Below are 18,528 nucleotides of genomic sequence, written 5' to 3'. Positions count from 1 at the left end.
ATCTTCTCCATCTCCAGACAATAAAGTTCTTAAGCATTGTAGGGAATTATTTTGGCTGCTCTACTTCAAGAGAACGCTTGGGTTCGGCTGCTAGAGATGGTAATTTACAGGAAGCCAAAGCGTTGTTGGAGTACAATCGTCGTCTTGTGAGGTATTCGACTTTTGGTGTTAAGAACTCCCCTTTATATTACTCTACAGCTTAGGGCCACCATGAGGTAATTGATTTCCTCTTAGGATTTGTAAAATTCTTGTGTGCTTTTTTAATATGCAAGTGTTTGAGACTTTAATTGATTTGATGCTTAGATTATTACTCTTCTTCTCAAGACTGGTGTTGATATCAATCTTAGGAATTATTGTGGCCAGGTAACTGCATTATCTATGATTATTATCATACTCTTTAATCAGTTGTAATTCTCAACAGTCGATAGATTGTATGGAATAACAATTTAACTTGCTTGTGAGGATTCTATATGCTAGTTTTTTAAGAAAGAATCCTGGTTATTATTCTTTTCATTATGTTTAAACTTGATAAATGGCAGTATATAGTTTTTACAATGCATAGTTATTCATGTTAGATTAGCTATTCAATCTTTTGTGCTGAAAAGAAAATACGATTTGATGTACAGATTGCTCTTATGCAAGCATGTCAGCATGGTCATTGGGAGGTTGTACAGACTCTGGTTCTTTTCAAAGCCAGTGTATGTTCACTTCTTCCGCTTTAGGTTTTAGGAACTAAAACATAATTAACTACTTTTAGGAGTGGGTGTATGCAAGTTAATTAATGCTCTGTAGTTATTTGAGATGTAGATTCACATAGCATATATCTTAATGGGGGTACTGCTCTTCATCTAGCTGCTTTGAATGGGCATACTTAGTGTATTAGGCTCCTTGTTGCTGATCATATCCCTAGCATTTATGTCACTTGGAAGCTATTACAAAAGAAATCAAAAATTGAATATGGAAGCTCAGAGTTTAATGCAAGGTATTGTGGCTCAATAGTTCCTTCATCTTCTTGTTACTTTTCCAAACATGAATATACTTTATTGATTTATGTGTTCTGCTTTCCTGGACCAGTACCCTCCGCTAAGTAATTAACAAACCTGCGGATTGAGGGATCACAACAGTTCGTATGGATGCCTTGAATTGGAATTTTAAAATTGTCCATCTACTTTTGAATCTAGGAGCTTCTGTTAGTGAAATAACTGTGGAAGATGGGACTACAATTGATCTCATAGGTAAAGCTATCAGAACTCCTTTTTTTTTCTTCAACTATCGTTAAAATTTTATGAACTTAGATAAAAAAAAAAAAGATATACTTATTTATATTTAATTAGATGAAATTATTGTATATTATTAACTAATATGTATGTATTTTACATTGTTTTGTAGTATTTTAAGCAAGTTCTTCATACATATTCTCAACAAATGATCGACGAGCTTAGGGAAAGGTGGATTTCATATGTTACCGGATACCATCAACCAAATGATGACGAAAATGATTTATGTAAATTGTAAATCAATATGTTATTGGTATATCTAAGCATAATTTTTTTTAAATCAACATTAACTAGAAAGATGTTTTGATATGTAACTCACGTATTTGTTTGTATAGAACAAATTTTGTATAAATGATTCAATTTAATTGTGGTTGGATGTTCTAAATTATATATATGAAGTATATTTTGATGGCTTTCGTCGCATACGGAAATCATTTTATTAATTTTATTATACAGAAATTTATATTGCACGTATGCAGGATCATGGGTTTATTTTACATAGGAAATGTAGAATTTTTCTTACAGGATAAATGTACAAAATACAAAATAGGTTTACAACAAATACAGGTCTAAACTGAAATACAGGTTTAAACTGAAATACAAAAATAATACAGATTATTAAAATACAGGAATAATACAATATTAAATTACGTACAAGGGTAATTCGAATAATTATGGCCGGATTTTTTTTTTACAAAAAAAACACATTAAAGAATTGTAATCTAACTTAACCGTTCTCTATTATAATGCAATATAGAATAGTTAAGTGGCCTAAACCGTTCTTTATTCCTTCCTTAGTGTACGAGTTTAAGAAGGGAAAAGAGAACGGTTGTGACTAACAACCGTTCTCTATTTGTTATTATATAAAACGCCTAAGCGACCCATTCTCTATACTTTATACATCGCTTAGCAAAAGAACGCCCCTAAGGCGATCTATAAAGCCTTTTATAACAGTTCTATAAGGAATTTTTTGTAGTAGTGTAGCTCGGATTTAATATTATAATATATCATTGGAAAGATAATTTCAAGATCTATCCATCCATATAAAATTTGGATAAAGATTATGAGGCACAAAAATAATATTTTACTGTCTTTGAACATATTTAAATTCAAATAGAATTAGGATTTAAAAAAAGGAAAGTTTTATTCAATTTCAAACTCTTTGATTTTATCTTTTCAAAAAGGATAATTAAGATCTTTTAGAAACTTATGGAAGTTTCTAATTAATCCTAATTAGTTTAGGAATAGGATTAAACCTTTGGATCCTCCAAATGATCATTGGGTCGTAGGTAAGATCCAGTTTGAGTCCATTTTAGTGTTTTGGCCATAACTTTCTCATTATTCATCGAAATTAGGCTTATAATCTATCCTTGGAAAGGTTTTTTCAAGCCCCATCCAATAAACTATTATTGGACCCATATCATGGACCAAACTAAACTGGAATGCATGTTTTCATGAATAGGGTAAGAAAAGAAATATTTTCAAAAACAGAAAGAAGAGATATTTTAATAAAAACATCCTTATCACTAAACTTTTCATACTTTCGCTTTGTTCGATAATCAAATGACATGAAAGGTGTTCATCCTTGGATTTAGTTTTGGGGAGACACATTTGGGTGTCTACAGTCAGACACCTAATGTTGGCCCTGGCCCTGGTCAGGACGACCATGTAAAGGATATAACCACAACAATCAAGTGACCCTTTGATCGCCCCATTCCATGAGGCCGAGGATCCACCAGTTATTGCTGCCTCCCCAAAGGTTTCTTAAAACAAGCTTCGAAAGGAGTTGGAGGAAAATAGGCCATCCACCTCCAGACAGCCGTCTAGAAGGATGGAGGATGGCACTCAAGAAATCAAAGCAAGGCAACTAACGCTAAAGATACTGGAAGTACCCCTTTTCGCCGGCCGCATGAGAGGTCTCCCAGGGTTCCACGAACGAATCGGTCTAGGCTTCTTGAGAGAACGCAATAGGCTGGGGGCAGACCAAACAGCCTCAAAGAGAGGATCTTGAGCCGTCTCAACGATGGAGGGACGCAAGAGAGTACATCTGGCACAAGCAACGGGAACGGGCAGCCCAGTCGGACACGGCCTCAACTCCCACAATGCTGGATGAACTCTCTAATCACTCTCTTTCCGAACATAGTAGCTCGGCCAGGACTAGCAGGATCCAAGCTGCTCGTACTCTAACTCCCATTCTATTTCAACCAATTTAACCAGCCCAATATCATATTCCCAGAATTTTAATGCTTTTTGCCGCATAACCCCAACGTTCTCGGACAGTATGGACAATTTACCTAGTCGTTCGACCAAGTGCAGTATCTGGTCGGACCGGCTGGCCAACCTCATCCCATTGATTGGTTACAATTGTCCAAGGAAAAAATGAGGGGTTGCGTTCATACGTCCAGAGATTTAACCAAGAAAAAACCCAAATTCAGAATCTTCCGGATAAAATGGCATACTCGAACTCCTCCGAGAATTAAGGAATAATGGTTTTAAGTTCGATTTGGTCAGGAAAAAGGTTTGGACATACGCAGGTGTTCAGCAGGAAGCCGAGGCCTATATAGAGGCAGCTGATTTTTGTTCGCTTACCAAAACAGCGCAGCCGGTCAAGGGAACTAAGAAGAAGCAATCTTCTCATAAAGTCTTGGTCAGGAAGAAAAAGGAAGGAAATAAGCGAAAAGAAGTTTGGGTGGCGGATGATCGCCAAAGTCAAAAAAGGTTAAAACGAACGAGCCGCAGTATGAGTTTACTAAAGATTGTTACTCAATCATGATGGAGATTAAGGATAAGTTTGAGTTCGAGAAGCCCCAGCCAATGAGAGGCTCGGCCCAGTATTGCAACAAGAACAAATATTGTCATTACCACAAGGACGTGGGACATGACATGAACGATTGCATTAATTTGAAGCAATTGTTGGATAAGCTGGCCAAGAAGTGCATGCTTAACTTGTATGTTTTGAAGTCAAAGTTTACTTACACCCGGATAGACAACAAATTTGAGAAGAAAAAGCAAAAGCAAACTAAACAAGAAGATGATGTAAAGAGTACAGATTCTAGTTTGGTCACCATGATATCTGGTGGCTTTGGTGCAGGTGACCCTACCATGAAGGGTATCAAGCAGGATGCTTAGAAGTTCGGCAAAATTAATGCATGCCGAGGGGGTCAAAGTTGAACACTTCCCAGAGGTGACGATCAGTGAGGCCAACCGAGGGGAGGTCAAGGTCTTGCATAACAATCCAATGGTGTTCATCATGAAGATAACCAATCTAAAAGTCGGCCAGATTTTAATAGATACGGGCAGCTCGTTCGATATCATCAGCTTGGCCGCCCTGAAAAATTTGAAGTTCCCAAAATACGCTCTAAAAGACATCACTCATCCTTTGGTGGAATTTGGGGGATGCATCATTCACCCAATTGGACAAATAAACTTCCCCGTCTGTAGACACCTAAAAATGTCTCCCCAAAACCAAACCCGATGATGAACAACCTTTTACCGCCATTATTAGTTGGGTTGAGTATTTAATCTTTGGAGTGCTTAAATCCATATTTCCATTTCATAAACCAACCAATTCCTTGACCATTTCCCCAAACCATAACTTATTTTCCTCTTTTCGTGCCTTTAAACCAAAAATAATTCATTTCGTGTCCTTTTTAAAAAAAACATTTATTCCATTTTATTTTGGTCCATAATCTGAATTCAATGATTTAATAGTTGGATGGTATATTAAAAGAGCTTTCCAACGATATATTATAAGCCCAAATCCGAGTTACAACGAATAAGTTATGGCCAAAATATTAAACTGAGCCCAAATCGAACCTAAGCCCACCTTACCTACGACCCAATGATCATGTGGAGGGTTCAAATTATTTAATCCCATTTCTAAACCAATTAGGATTAATTATAAGTTTCTACAAGTTTCTAAAAAATCTTAATTATCCGTTTTGAAAAGATAAGATTAAAGAGTTTGAAATTGAATAAAATATTTCTTTTTGAAAATCCTAATTCTATTCGAATTGAAACACGTTCAAAGATAGACAGATATGATTTTTATTCTTCATTGTTTTTATCCTAATCTTGTATGGTTGGATAGATCTTGAAATTATCTTTCCAATGATATATTATAATATTAATTCCGAGCTATAACGGAAAAGATATGAACGAATTTCCAAACTCTATCCAAAACAGACACCATCTCACTATTTCGGCTATATATTTTATTCTAAAAATTATTTTTATCGGATTCTAATTGGAATAGAAATTAGACTTCAATAGATTTCCAATGATATAATATTTATCTTATTCCGGTTTCTGGATCAAAAGATATGATAAAAACAAAAATTAAAAAAACTACTGTCTATCGCAAGAGTTTTATCCGATTCGAATTCTTATCTTTTCTTGGTTGTTCGACCCTCTTTTTTCCTTATAAACAGAGGCCATATCTCTCATTTTTCAATCATCAACAAGCTTGATCACAAAATAATTATCTTCTCCCTCTTTAGCCTAAATACTAGCCACCCTATTCTCTCAAAATACTTACCCTAATTAAGCACTCCAAGGAATCCATACCATACCCAAAGTTCTATATTTAAACCAAGGCGTGAAAGGTATAAAAAAGTAAGAGTTTGGACCAAATCAAATCTATATTTATTTAATTTAATTTTTAATTTAATTTATATTTTTTATTGAAGTGACTAATAGTTTATTCAGTGGCGGATGTAGAATATTTAGTGTGGAGGGGCACTAAATCAAAAATTTAAATAAAATGCTTGAATAAGGGCTTGAACCTAAGACTTTTAGTCCAAACTAAATGCATTACCACTATGACAAAACTAATTTGATGTTATTTATTACATAAAAATAGTATTTAACCTATAAATCTATATATTTACTTAAATAAAAAAATAAAAAAATAAAAAATTTGGGGGGGCCGGTGCCACCTAGGTCCCTTCATAGATCCGCCAATGAGTTTATTCATGATGTAGCAATTAAAGGAAACGCGGAAAGTGAGTAATTAATCACTTAATTACTCTTATTTTTATTCTTATTGCTAGTATTATGATTAGGTTTATTATTTGATTTGGCTAACGCTATTATTGTTAAATTGATTCCAATATTAATGTTTATTGTATTATTGTTATGATCACTATATTGCATGTTTAAAGGGAGTAAATAATTGAAAATCACGCCTAATAAGATAATTTGGACAACCGGGTTAGGTTCCTTTTAATCTTGTTGTTTAATCAAGTGATCACAATATTTTAGAATAATATGTTGCATTAATATTTAACCAATTTAGCATAATAATAGTTTGGAACAAATTGAATATTTGTTTGTATGCCTTTGAGATTGCAGGAATCACTTTTCACCATAAGAATCGAGTAAAGGCCAATACGGGCGAATGTGACTCCATGACTCACTTCATACCATTATCCCCGGTCCTCCTTTCGTGGTTCCGAACCATATGGAGTTAGTAATCTCATTGATTATGAATGGGGTGTAACCTTCACGGGTCAATCGTTGTTGCCTTCGTTGTCCCTTTATCGTGGTTGCCTTTAATGATCCGTGAACGGTTTACAAGTTCCTTAAAAACTTGTTGGCGGCTCCCTACTTTCCTTGTCCCTAATCGTATTATGTCAATTCCCACTTCCTATTAGTGCCAAGAATATTCACAACATTCTTTTAACATAGGCGTACTTCAAACGACGCCTACAATTTGGCGACTCCACTGGGGAGGATTCTTGGTTACTTATCGATTTGAGTGATCGGTATTTAATTGAGATGAGTGGATGAGACTTGAAAGATTCTTGAATTGTATTCCTGCAATTTAATTGGCATTGTTACATATGCATATACTTTTTAGGTTACCTATTTTGCAACAATAGTACATGTTCTACGTATGTGGCTAGCCCGGGGGATTTATGCTCTATCAGCCCGAAAACGTTCATGACAATACGGGTTCATCCGAGTTTTTAAATCCACCCAAACCATGAAGTCGAGTTCGATTTCATCACAAACTCACGGAGCCGCCCATTGGTATACACCCTCAACGAAGGCTTCCTTGCTAACGCGTCCAAACTCTTAACCATGGTACCCTTTGACACCCAAATAAGCTTGACCATAGTCGAACATAGAACTTGACTTTAGGTTGCAAACTTCATTGCATCATGCTTAACGGTATGCTTATATGTGCATTTTTTTTATTGAATTTTTTAAATTAATTTTTATTTTCTCTTATCAAACCCTTTTATTTTTTTTTAGAGTCGAGTCATAGATTTTTTTAAAAAAAATTTGAGTCAACCCGGATTTTTATTCTCGTATCCTGCACAAGAGTCAACTTGTTTTGCTCATATCCGGAGTTCTTAAAAATTTTACATGTCGTGCCACCTATGGATCTGTAGCCCCGAGTTTTATCTTTCATTTGGCGTTGGTTTTGTCCCAATAAGAGTCACAGATAAAAAGTTATTACTGATTTACTCCAACCTGTCCAGTTTAGGTGTCTTTTTAGCGTCAACCTTTGTTTTTTTCTTGTCAAGCTAGTCTTAGCCAAGTCCTTTAGTCCATGTCAACTCGTAGAACATAGGATTATAGATTTTTATTTAATTTTTTTTTATACCCATGAGTCTTAACTCTTCTAGAATTCTAGTTCTCTTCCTAGTTTCTTGTGATCGATTTTTATTCTAACATTAACATGTGTTCTTTGTCTTTGATTGTGGTTGATCTTATTTGTGACTAACGATTGCCAAGGGACCTTTTTCACCTAGTAAATAGCATAAACATTAAAATTGGACAAAATTAATCAAGTTAGTTTGTCTTTTAGTCTTCCGTGTTATTTGGTCATTGGGTCCTTTGTTTTTCTTAACGTCCTCATGTCTAGCCATGCGATCATACCACGAGTCTTAATAAACTCACCTAATCTCAAAAATTTAGTCATCGCACACACTTTGTCTTCGAGTAATGCATTATATTGTTTATGATCGTGTACTAGGACCATGCATGCATTGCTTTCTGTCGTAATAGGAATGAGTGGAGTATTTCCCATCAGTTTTAAAAATTGTTTCATACACAGCTACTCTTCCTTTCCAATTCGAGTACTGAGTGAATGCATTAAGTGAGTTCATCCTTACACATTACTTGAGTCTAAAATCACTAGGCAATAGTTGAAAGAATAAGGGGAACGTAACTCCTTATTTCTTTCCTTCCAATCAAAGCATCAACAACAAGAAATTTTTTCCTCACCAAGCGGCAAGAAGTTACTCATAAACAGCCATAAAGATAAAGCACAATGCAAGCTTCTCCCCAAGATTTCATGTGTTCTTCTTCTTTTGTTTCAAACCCTTTCCCCTAAAAGTTAAGCATAGGTTCTTCTTATACATGTGTCTATATGTCACATTTCTTACCTTGTTCATAAATGAGCATCTCTTTCTTACATTCGATCACGTAATTAGCAAAAATAAAAAAAATTGCCGAACTAAACACAAGGTACACCAATGGCTTGAGGCACCTTTGGAACCCTGTAATTCCCTATTAACCATTTAATCACATATCCATTTCTTCGTCAACCACTTTGAGCCTCGTCTAACGATTGACCTTATTTATTCAACCCACATTCACTTAATCCTGGGATGGGAAGGTGTTCAATTTGTGTAACAATCAGAAAGCAAGTTCAAGTTAAAAAAAAAAAGGGAAAAGAATAAGTAAATAATAAAAAAAAGCAATGTCTAAAGGCAAGTGTTCCAATGTCTCTGATATGAACATGTCTCAAATTGCGTCTCTCATCGAGTGGTTTGTACCGTGCCTGAGAAACATGAATGCTAAGTGAGTGATGGACAACATGATCTGAGATTGCCTACATTGATTCACAAGAATGGAAAAAAGAAAAAAAAAAGAAATTCAAAAAAAAAAATATATATATATATATATGAAAAATAAAACTTGCAAAGTCTAATAAATAATTGCATATCTTAGGGGCTTCTCTCGGGTCTTGAGCCTTTTATCCCTTTCTTCTTTAAACCTTCAGCTTAACCACATTACAACCCTTGGTGTACACATACTTGTGCAAATTTCGGTTAGAGCTACATTTGGCCTGATTCCTAACGGATACGTAGGCAACCTCACATTGAGGTGCGGCCACATTCATATTCATATCTATGCATGATCGAGTCAAAGAATATCCAATGCTTATCTCTATATCCCTACCCATTTAGAGCTAGACTTGGGGGCTTGAACCCACATCATTTAGCCTACCTAGCCTAAAGAGTCATCATCTTTAACTCTTCTGACATCTCTTTCCATCGCCATAACCCTTGCAGCCAGCCTTAGTATCACATTCACACACTTCACTCACACATCCATATCCATATCAATCATCCTTCCCTTTAAGAGCCTTTTATCATGAAATCTTGTTTCAACATTGTGCATGTTTCATCATATTTAAAGACAACATTCATTAGAAGAAACATTGTATACTTGCTTAGCTTCCGAACCTGAGCAATATTCATTGTTTCATGCATCGCATAATGTGCTGAGAAACATTTATATATCAATGATTTTTAATCATACAAAGCATATCGTGCTTAGCTCCTTGACCTAAGCAACGTTCATTATGCAATAATCACTTCATCTATATACGTGCTTCGCTTCCAGACCTAAGTGACTTTCAAGATCGTTTCTTTACACCATATATGATGCTTAGATCCATGACTTAAGTTCATTCATCTATCGTGTCACATGATGTAATTGTCCTTAGCCTCCTGGCTTAAGAACATGCATCATGCATACATTATTTTCAGGACAAGCAATTCAATCCATACGATTCATTTCGTCTTGCTCAAGAAGGAAGTTCAAAACTTCTTCCCTTATTCATTATTTTATTTTGGGGAAGTTCAAAAACTTTTTCAAAATTTTTATCGAGGGAAGTTCGAAAATAAAATTTCATTTTTCAAGTCTTTCCATTTCGGGAGAAAGTCGGTACCCTCCACTCGTCTCATGACAAAAATGATGGAAAATTTTTGCTTTTGCATTTTCAATTGCTTGTGTCTGCACACACACACTCAAACTATACACACACAATCACAAGTCATACTCATGTTATGTCATGTCCCGTCAAGTCAAACTTGGTCAAGTCAGTTGGTCAAGTCAATAATAGTCTATACGAGTCCCTTGGCAAATTTTATTTTCCAGGTCTCAATTACAGCCCACGTTCGGGGATAAGCGGACCATCTACAGCCCACGTCCGGGGACAAGAGGACCATCTATATCCCACGTCCGGGGACAAGCGAACCATCTATAGCCCACATCCGGGGAAAAGCAGACCATTTACAGCCCACGTTCGGGGAAAAGCAGACCATTTACAACCAGCCCACGTTCGGGGACAAGCGGACCATCTATAGCCCACGTCCGAGGACAAGCGGACCATCTACAGCCCACGTCCGGGGAAAAGTGGACCATTTATAGCCCACGTCCGGGGAAAAACGGACCATTTACAACCAGCCCATGTTCGGGGACAAGCGGACCATTTACAGCCCACGTCCAGGGACAACCGGACCATCTACAGCCCACGTTCGGGGATAAGCGAACCAACTACAACCCACGTTCGGGGACAATAGAACCGCCATCATTTCACGGCGCAAGGTTCTCGATACACAGATATTTGTAATCTCATCATCTGTCAACTTTCCTCAAGCATGGAAAGTATTATTAGTGGGTTTCTTCAAGCATAGAAAACCGCCAAATTCCTTTGTTGACTTTCCTCAAGCATGGAAAGTATTATTGGTGGATTTCTTCAAGTGTATAAAGACACCAAAATCATATGTTGACTTTCCTCGGGCATGGAAAATATCATCCAGTAGGTTTCTTCAGGCTTAGAAAGCTACAAAACTCACTAGTCGACTTTCCTCAGGCATGGAAAGTATTTCAACGAAACGTTATCCGGTGGATTCCTTCAAGCATAGGAAGCTACCAAAACTCATTTGTCACTGATACACTAGTGTCAGATAAGCATTTTATCCCTTTACTCTTTTATCTGTAGAACTAACATTTTTTTTTGCAAGTATCGGCGTATAAAGAGTGATTTAGGATCGCAGAACGTCTTAAATCATTCTCCATCCTTATCGACTACTTTGACAATCGTTTTTAAAATTGAAGTTTCTACAAACTCAGTCAAAGTGGGGGCTTCTGTACACACCTAAAAATGTCTCCCCAAAACCAAACCCGATGATGAACAACCTTTTACCGCCATTATTGGTTGGGTTAAGTATTTAATCTTTGGAGTGCTTAAATCCATATTTCCATTTCATAAACCAACCAATTCCTAGACCATTTCCCCAAGCCATAACTTATTTTCCTCTTTTCCTGCCTTTAAACCAAAAATAATTCATTTCGTGTCCTTTTTAAAAAAAACATTTATTCCATTTTATTTTGGTCCATAATCTGAATTTAATGATTTAATAGTTGGATGGTATTTTAAAAGAGCTTTCCAACGATATATTATAAGCCCAAATCCGAGTTACAACGAATAAGTTATGGTCAAAATATTAAACTGAGCCCAAATCGAACCTAAGCCCACCTTACGTACGACCCAATGATCATGTGGAGGGTTCAAATTATTTAATCCCATTTCTAAACCAATTAGGATTAATTAGAAGTTTCTACAAGTTTCTAAAAAATCCTAATTATCCCTTTTGAAAAGATAAGATTAAAGAGTTTGAAATTGAATAAAACTTTTCTTTTTGAAAATCCTAATTCTATTCGAATTGAAACACGTTTAAAGATAGACAAATATTATTTTTTTGCTTCATTGTTTTTATCTTAATATTATATGGCTGGATATCTCTTGAAATTATCTTTCCAATGATATATTATAATGTTAATTCCGAGCTATAACAGAAAAGATATGAACGAATTTCAAAACTCTATCCAAAACTGACACCATCTCACTATTTCGGCCATATCTTTTATTCTACAAATTATCTTTATCGGATTTAATTGTATTAGAAAGTAGAATTCAATAGTTTCCAATGATGTATTATTTATCTTATTCCAATTTTTGGATCAAAAGATATGATAAAAACAAAAATCGTAAAAAATGTTGTCTATCGCAAGAGTTTTATCCGATTCGAATTCTTATCTTTTCTTGATTGTTCGACCCTCTTTTTTCCTTATAAATAGAGGTTATATCTCTCCTTTTTTAATCATCAACAAGCTTGATCACAAAATAATTCTCTTCTCCCTCTTTAGCCTAAATACTAGCCACCCTATTCTCTCAAAATACTTCTCCTAATTAAGCACTCCAAGGAGTCCATACAATACCCAAAGTTCTATACTTAAACCAAGGCATGAAAGGTATAAATAACTGAGAGTTTGGATCAAATCAAATCTATATTAATTTAATTTAATTTGAAATTTGATTTATATTTTTTTATTGAAATTACTAACAGTTTATTCATGATGTAGTAATTAAAGGAAACGCGGAAAGTGAATAATTAATCACTTAATTACTCTTATTTTTATTCTTATTGCTAGTATCATGATTAGGTTTATTAATTGATTTGGATAACGCTATTATTGCTAAATTGCTTCCAATATTAATGTTTATTGTATTATTGTTATGATCTCTATATTGCATGTTTAAAGGGAGTATGTAATTGAAAATCACGCCTAATAAGATAATTTGGACAACCGGTTTAGGTTCCTTTTAATCTTGTTGTTTAATCAAGTGATCACAATATTTTAGAATAATATGTTGCATTAATATTTAACCAATTTAGCATAATAATAGTGTGGAACAAATTGAATCTTTTTTTGTATGCCTTTGAGATCGCAGGAATCACTTTTCACCATAAGAATCGAGTAGAGGCCAATACGGGCGAATGTGACTCCATGACTCACTTCGTACCATCATCCCCGATCCTCCTTTCGTGGTTTCGAACCATATGGAGTTAGTAATCTCATGGATTATGAATGGGGTGTAACCTTCACGGGTCAATCGTTGTTGTCTTCGTTGTCCCTTTATCGTTGTTGCCTTTAATGATCCGTGAACGGTTTACAAGTTCCTTAAAAACTCGTTGGCAGCTACCCACTTTCCTTGTCCCTAATCGTATTATGTCAATTCCCACTTCTTATGAGTGCCAAGCATATTCACAACATGCTTTTAACGTAGGCGCACTTTAAACGACGCCTACACCGTCTGATTTGGATAGAAAGAGAAAGGAAGGGACATGGTTGCCCGCTTTTTGGTGGTAAAAGATTTAACTAGCTAAAATGCCATACTTGGCCGTTTCACCCTAAATGTTGCAAAAGTTGTGATTATCCCCCATCTGATGTTATTAAAGTTCAAGAGGTCGGACGGGAAGGTTGGTTTGATTTAGGGAAGTTAAAAAATGGCAATAGAATGTAATCAGCTGGCGGTGAATCCAATAACCTACGGATAGGGAAAATCGTCCAAGTCAAAAGCGATAGAACCCCCACTCCAAGCATACCAGGTCGTCCAAAAGCGCAAGCTTGCCATGGTCAACCAGGCATAGTAGTTAATGACCTTTGGTCGGCCAGAAGACTTGAGACCTGAGCCGGCGCGCGATCATTAAGATGTAGTGTTGGACCCCGATCAGCCTGATCGAATGGTCAAGGTCGACACTATAGCTGCGATTTTGCTTGGACATGACTTAATCAAGTTATTGAGAGAATTCAAGGATGTATTTCCATTTGAATTAAGTGAAACGCTGGGTATCAGTACAGACCTGGCCGTTCATAAGCTAGCTGTAAATCCACTTTTTAAGCCTGTCCGGCAGAAAAAGCACAATCACGGAGAAGAGAGGAATCAGGTGGCCACAACGAAACTAAGAAAGTTGCTGAACGCCGGTTTCATTCGGTAATGTTACTATTCAGATTAGATAGCCAACGTTGTACTGGTTAAGAAGCTTTATGGAACCTGGAGAATATGTGTAGATTACACTGATCTCATCAAGGTGTATCCGAAGGACAGCTTTCCTTTGCCTAAGATTGATCAACTAGTTGACTATACGGCTAGACCTTCTCTTATAAGCTTTATGGACGCATACTTCGGAGTCCACCAGATTCCATTGTGTGAAGAAGAACGAGAGAAAACGGCATTTGTAACCGAGTAGGGGTTGTACTGTTATAATGTCATGTCATTCGTCCTTAAGAATGCCTCTGCTACATTTATAAGACTTGTGAATACGGTCTTTAGTGATCAGATCAGCTGGAATATGGATGCATACATTGACGACATGATCGTCTAGTCGAAGGAGGCAATGTTCGAGTGGATAGAGGAAGCCGAGGAAGCCTTCGTTCAGCTGAAAAGCCATTTGCATACATTACCTTGGCTCGTCACTCCACTTAAGAATGAGAAGTTATACATGTGCCTTGCTATTTTAAAACACTCTTTAAGCGTCGTCCTGCTTGCTGAAAGGGATGGCCATAAGATTACAGTATATATCATCAGCCATGCTTTACATATGCCGAGCTGAGTTATCCCCCTATTGAAAAATTTCGTCCTGCATTGTATATGGCGTCAAAGAAGTTGCGGCCGTATTATTTGGATGCAGGGAATATTTAAAGCATCCCACACTTGAGCCCCATTGTGATCATACACTTAAGCATGATGGTGTCCAAAGAGAAGGAAGCTAGAGTAAAAGAGTCGCCAACAATTTTTAGGAACTTGTAAACCGTTCACAGGGTGAAGGTTATACCCCTTCACGATCCATGAGATCGCTAACTCCATAGTGGTCTGGATCCATGACTGGATGTTCGGGAAGGAAGGTACAAATCCAACCTAAAAGAGATTGAACCTGCCCTAATAATAGGCATTTACTTAAATCTTCTCATATTCATGTGCGCTTTCTGACTAACATACAATCAATATATTAATCCTAAAACTTTTTAATCAATGTTGGTTGAATATTAATGCACAAATAAAACCATTATTGGCGATCACTTAATTATAATCATATTAACCTAAAAATATTATTAATTATCTTATTAAGCATGATTTCAAGTACAAATTCCTTTTAAACATGCATAAACGGCATGATCAAGCAATAACAATAATAATATCAAGCAATATAACAATAACAATCATCATCAAAATAATAATCTCAATAAAGCATAATAATTATAGCAAGATCCTAGGCATGATACTAACATGATTAATAACAAACCCTAGCATGTCACTAACCATTAAAGATCAAAGCTTTATCCCTAACATGATAGAAAAAGAGAATAGGAAGCATCATGGAAACGTACATGATGTTAGAAATTTTAGTTATTACCCTAAACATGATACTAGGAATTATAAAGACATCCTAACATGATTTCTATATCAAAAGAATAATAATTAAATTACTTAATCAAAGCATGATTTCTATATCAAAAGAATAATAATTAAATTACTGACTGAGATGCCTCGTATCTCTTTCTAATAACAAAATACACGCTTTAGTAACTTCAAAAAAATATTAAATCAAACAATTAATTTAAATAATTGAAATAGAGATTTGGGACCAAACCCTCAGATATTAAATATTAATTCAAACATTTCACGTCTAAGGCGAAGGCAACTTTAAACTTGGCTAGGTGTGTTTAAAACTTGTGAATGTGGAATTTTGTATTAGAAAAAGAATAGAGAGAGAGAAAGCTTCTAGTTTATAGAGAGAGATTATGGTTGTGAATAATGATTGTGAATGAATGAAAACAGGGAGATACGACCCCTATTTATAAAAAACAACATTAGTCCAGAAACGATAGATTAGTTTTTGGGTCCCATTTGGAATAAAAGACCTCCTATTGCAAATGACAGGAGATAGCTCCAGACGACATGTATTAGCGCCAGGCGACAGACACTGTCGTTTGGCGCTGGGACAGTTTTTGCGGATTTTATTATTATCATATCTTTTGATCCAGAAGTCTAAATAAGTCATATAATATGTCGTTGGAAATCACTTGAATTCTACTTTCTAAAGAAATTTGAATCAGATTAAAATCTTTTGTAGATAAAAAAAAATATGGCCGAAATAGTGGAAGGGTGTCAATTTTGGATAGAGTTTTGTATTTCTTTCATATCTTAATCGTTATAGCTCGGAGTTAATATTATAATATATCATTAGAAACATAATTTCAAGATATATCCAACCATATAAGATGTGGATAAAAAATATGAGGCACAAAAATAATATCTGACCATCTTCTATTTCGCACAAAATAAGGACTCTCAAAAAGAAAAGTTTTATTCAATTTCAAATTCTTTGATCTTATCTTTTCAAAAAAGGATAATTAAGATCTTTTAGAAAATTATAGAATTTCTAATTAATCCTAATTATTTTAGGAATGGGATTAAACCTTTGGACCCTCCACGTGATCATTAGGTAAAATTCGATTTGGGTCTAGTTTAGCATTTTGGCCATAACTTCCTCATTATTCATCGGAATTAGGCTTATAGTATATCGCTGGAAAGGTCTTTTCAAACCGCATTAAACCAAACTGTTATTGGACCCATATCATGGACCAAACTAAATAGGAATAGACGTTTTCATAAATAGAGTATAAAAGAAATATTTTCAAAAACAGACTAAAGAGATATTTTAAAATAACCGCATCACTAGACTTTTCACACTTTCACTTCATTTGATTATCAAATGACGTGAAACATATTCATCACTGGGTTTGGTTTTTGGGGAGACACATTTGGGTATCTATAGAAGCTTCACTTTGACTAAGTTTGGAGAAACGCATGTTTTGAAAACAAAAGTCAAAGTAGCGATAGGGACGGAGAATGATTCAGAACGTTTTGCGATCTTAAACTATTCATGTAACGTTGATACCTGCAAACCAGCATTAGTTAAATAGATAAAAGATTTTAGAAACGCGTATCTTGCACCGTTGAGCACACGTCTCCGATTTTTGTTGCCGCATTCGTTAGTGACGACCTCCACATTGTCTCGTGAACGCCATAGTCGAAGACCGTTGCTTGTAACCATCGTGAAGGATGTGGTAGTACCTCGCCACGGCAGTACCTCGCCGCTATAGACCACCTCCTTTGCACCTTGGGACATCGTCGAAGACCGCTCCTTGTAGCTAGCTTCAATTATTTGCTTAAATATTTGTTGTGTTGATGCCCTGGGGGTGATGACAATCCTCTCTTCTTTAGGAATAGTTTCCTACACAACTCTTGAATGATGCACGACAATCCGATTTAATGAAAGTTGTCAATTCCACATAACAATCCATCCTAGGAAATGTTGCCACGATGAAGCAAAAATCTGTATCTCGAAAATTTTTCCAAAATCCAAATTTGGAAAAAGTTGCTAATGCTTCGTAACAATCGGTCATAAGAACCTTGCTACGATCTACAATCCACGTCTTGGATTATAACTCTTGAAAGCAATCCACCTTGAAAATTTTCCAATATTATGCGACAATCTTTTTTGGAAAATATTGCCACAATTGACAATCCGTGTCTTGGAACATTTTCAAGAAAGAATAGATTGACAATCCGTCTCGGGAAAATTTGCCACTACTAAAATGAATGAGAATCCACGTTAGGGAATCTTTGCCGAAATGTTAAGATGAACAGAGACCTACGACAATCCTTTGGGAAATATTTCCATAGGGAACTTGATGCATGACAATCTTATCTCGGAAATATTGCCAAGGATTTAAGAATGTATGACAATCCGAACTTGGAAAAACTTGCCAAATATAGAAGGAGCACGACAGTCCATGCTTGGAAACATTGTTAGTTTGAGATGACAATCCAATCTTGGAAAAATTATCGAAGATTTGATGAATGTATGACAATTCGAACTTGCAAAAACTTGCCAAATAGAGAAGGAGCACGACAATCCACGCTTGGGAACAATGCCAAAGGGGACAACCCAATCTTAGAAAATTTGTCGTTGATGAATGATGCTCGACAATTCACTCTTGGAAATATTGCCAGTTTTGAAATGACAATCTTATCTTAGAAAATGGTCGATTTGGTGATGTGCTTGCTTTTGAACCAATGTCTTGGTGCTTGTAATGATCCAATGATTAGGCGCTTAAGCTAAGTGAGATGGTCGTTGTCAGGCCGATCACTGATTGTGATTATAATCGAGCTGACTATAAATCATGTCAACTTGCTTATAGGGGCTAACTGGCGTACCAAGGAACCCAATCAATCAATATGACCATTTGACTCTAGTTTATTTGCTAAGTTGTTTGCGTCCTTTTGCTTCAAAATTTTTGTTAAGATCACCTG

The sequence above is a fragment of the Chenopodium album genome, chromosome 7 (genome assembly GCF_948465745.1).
Source record: "Chenopodium album chromosome 7, dcCheAlbu1.1, whole genome shotgun sequence".
Classification (NCBI taxonomy): Eukaryota; Viridiplantae; Streptophyta; class Magnoliopsida; order Caryophyllales; family Amaranthaceae; genus Chenopodium; species Chenopodium album.
This window is presented reverse-complemented; position numbering follows the sequence as displayed.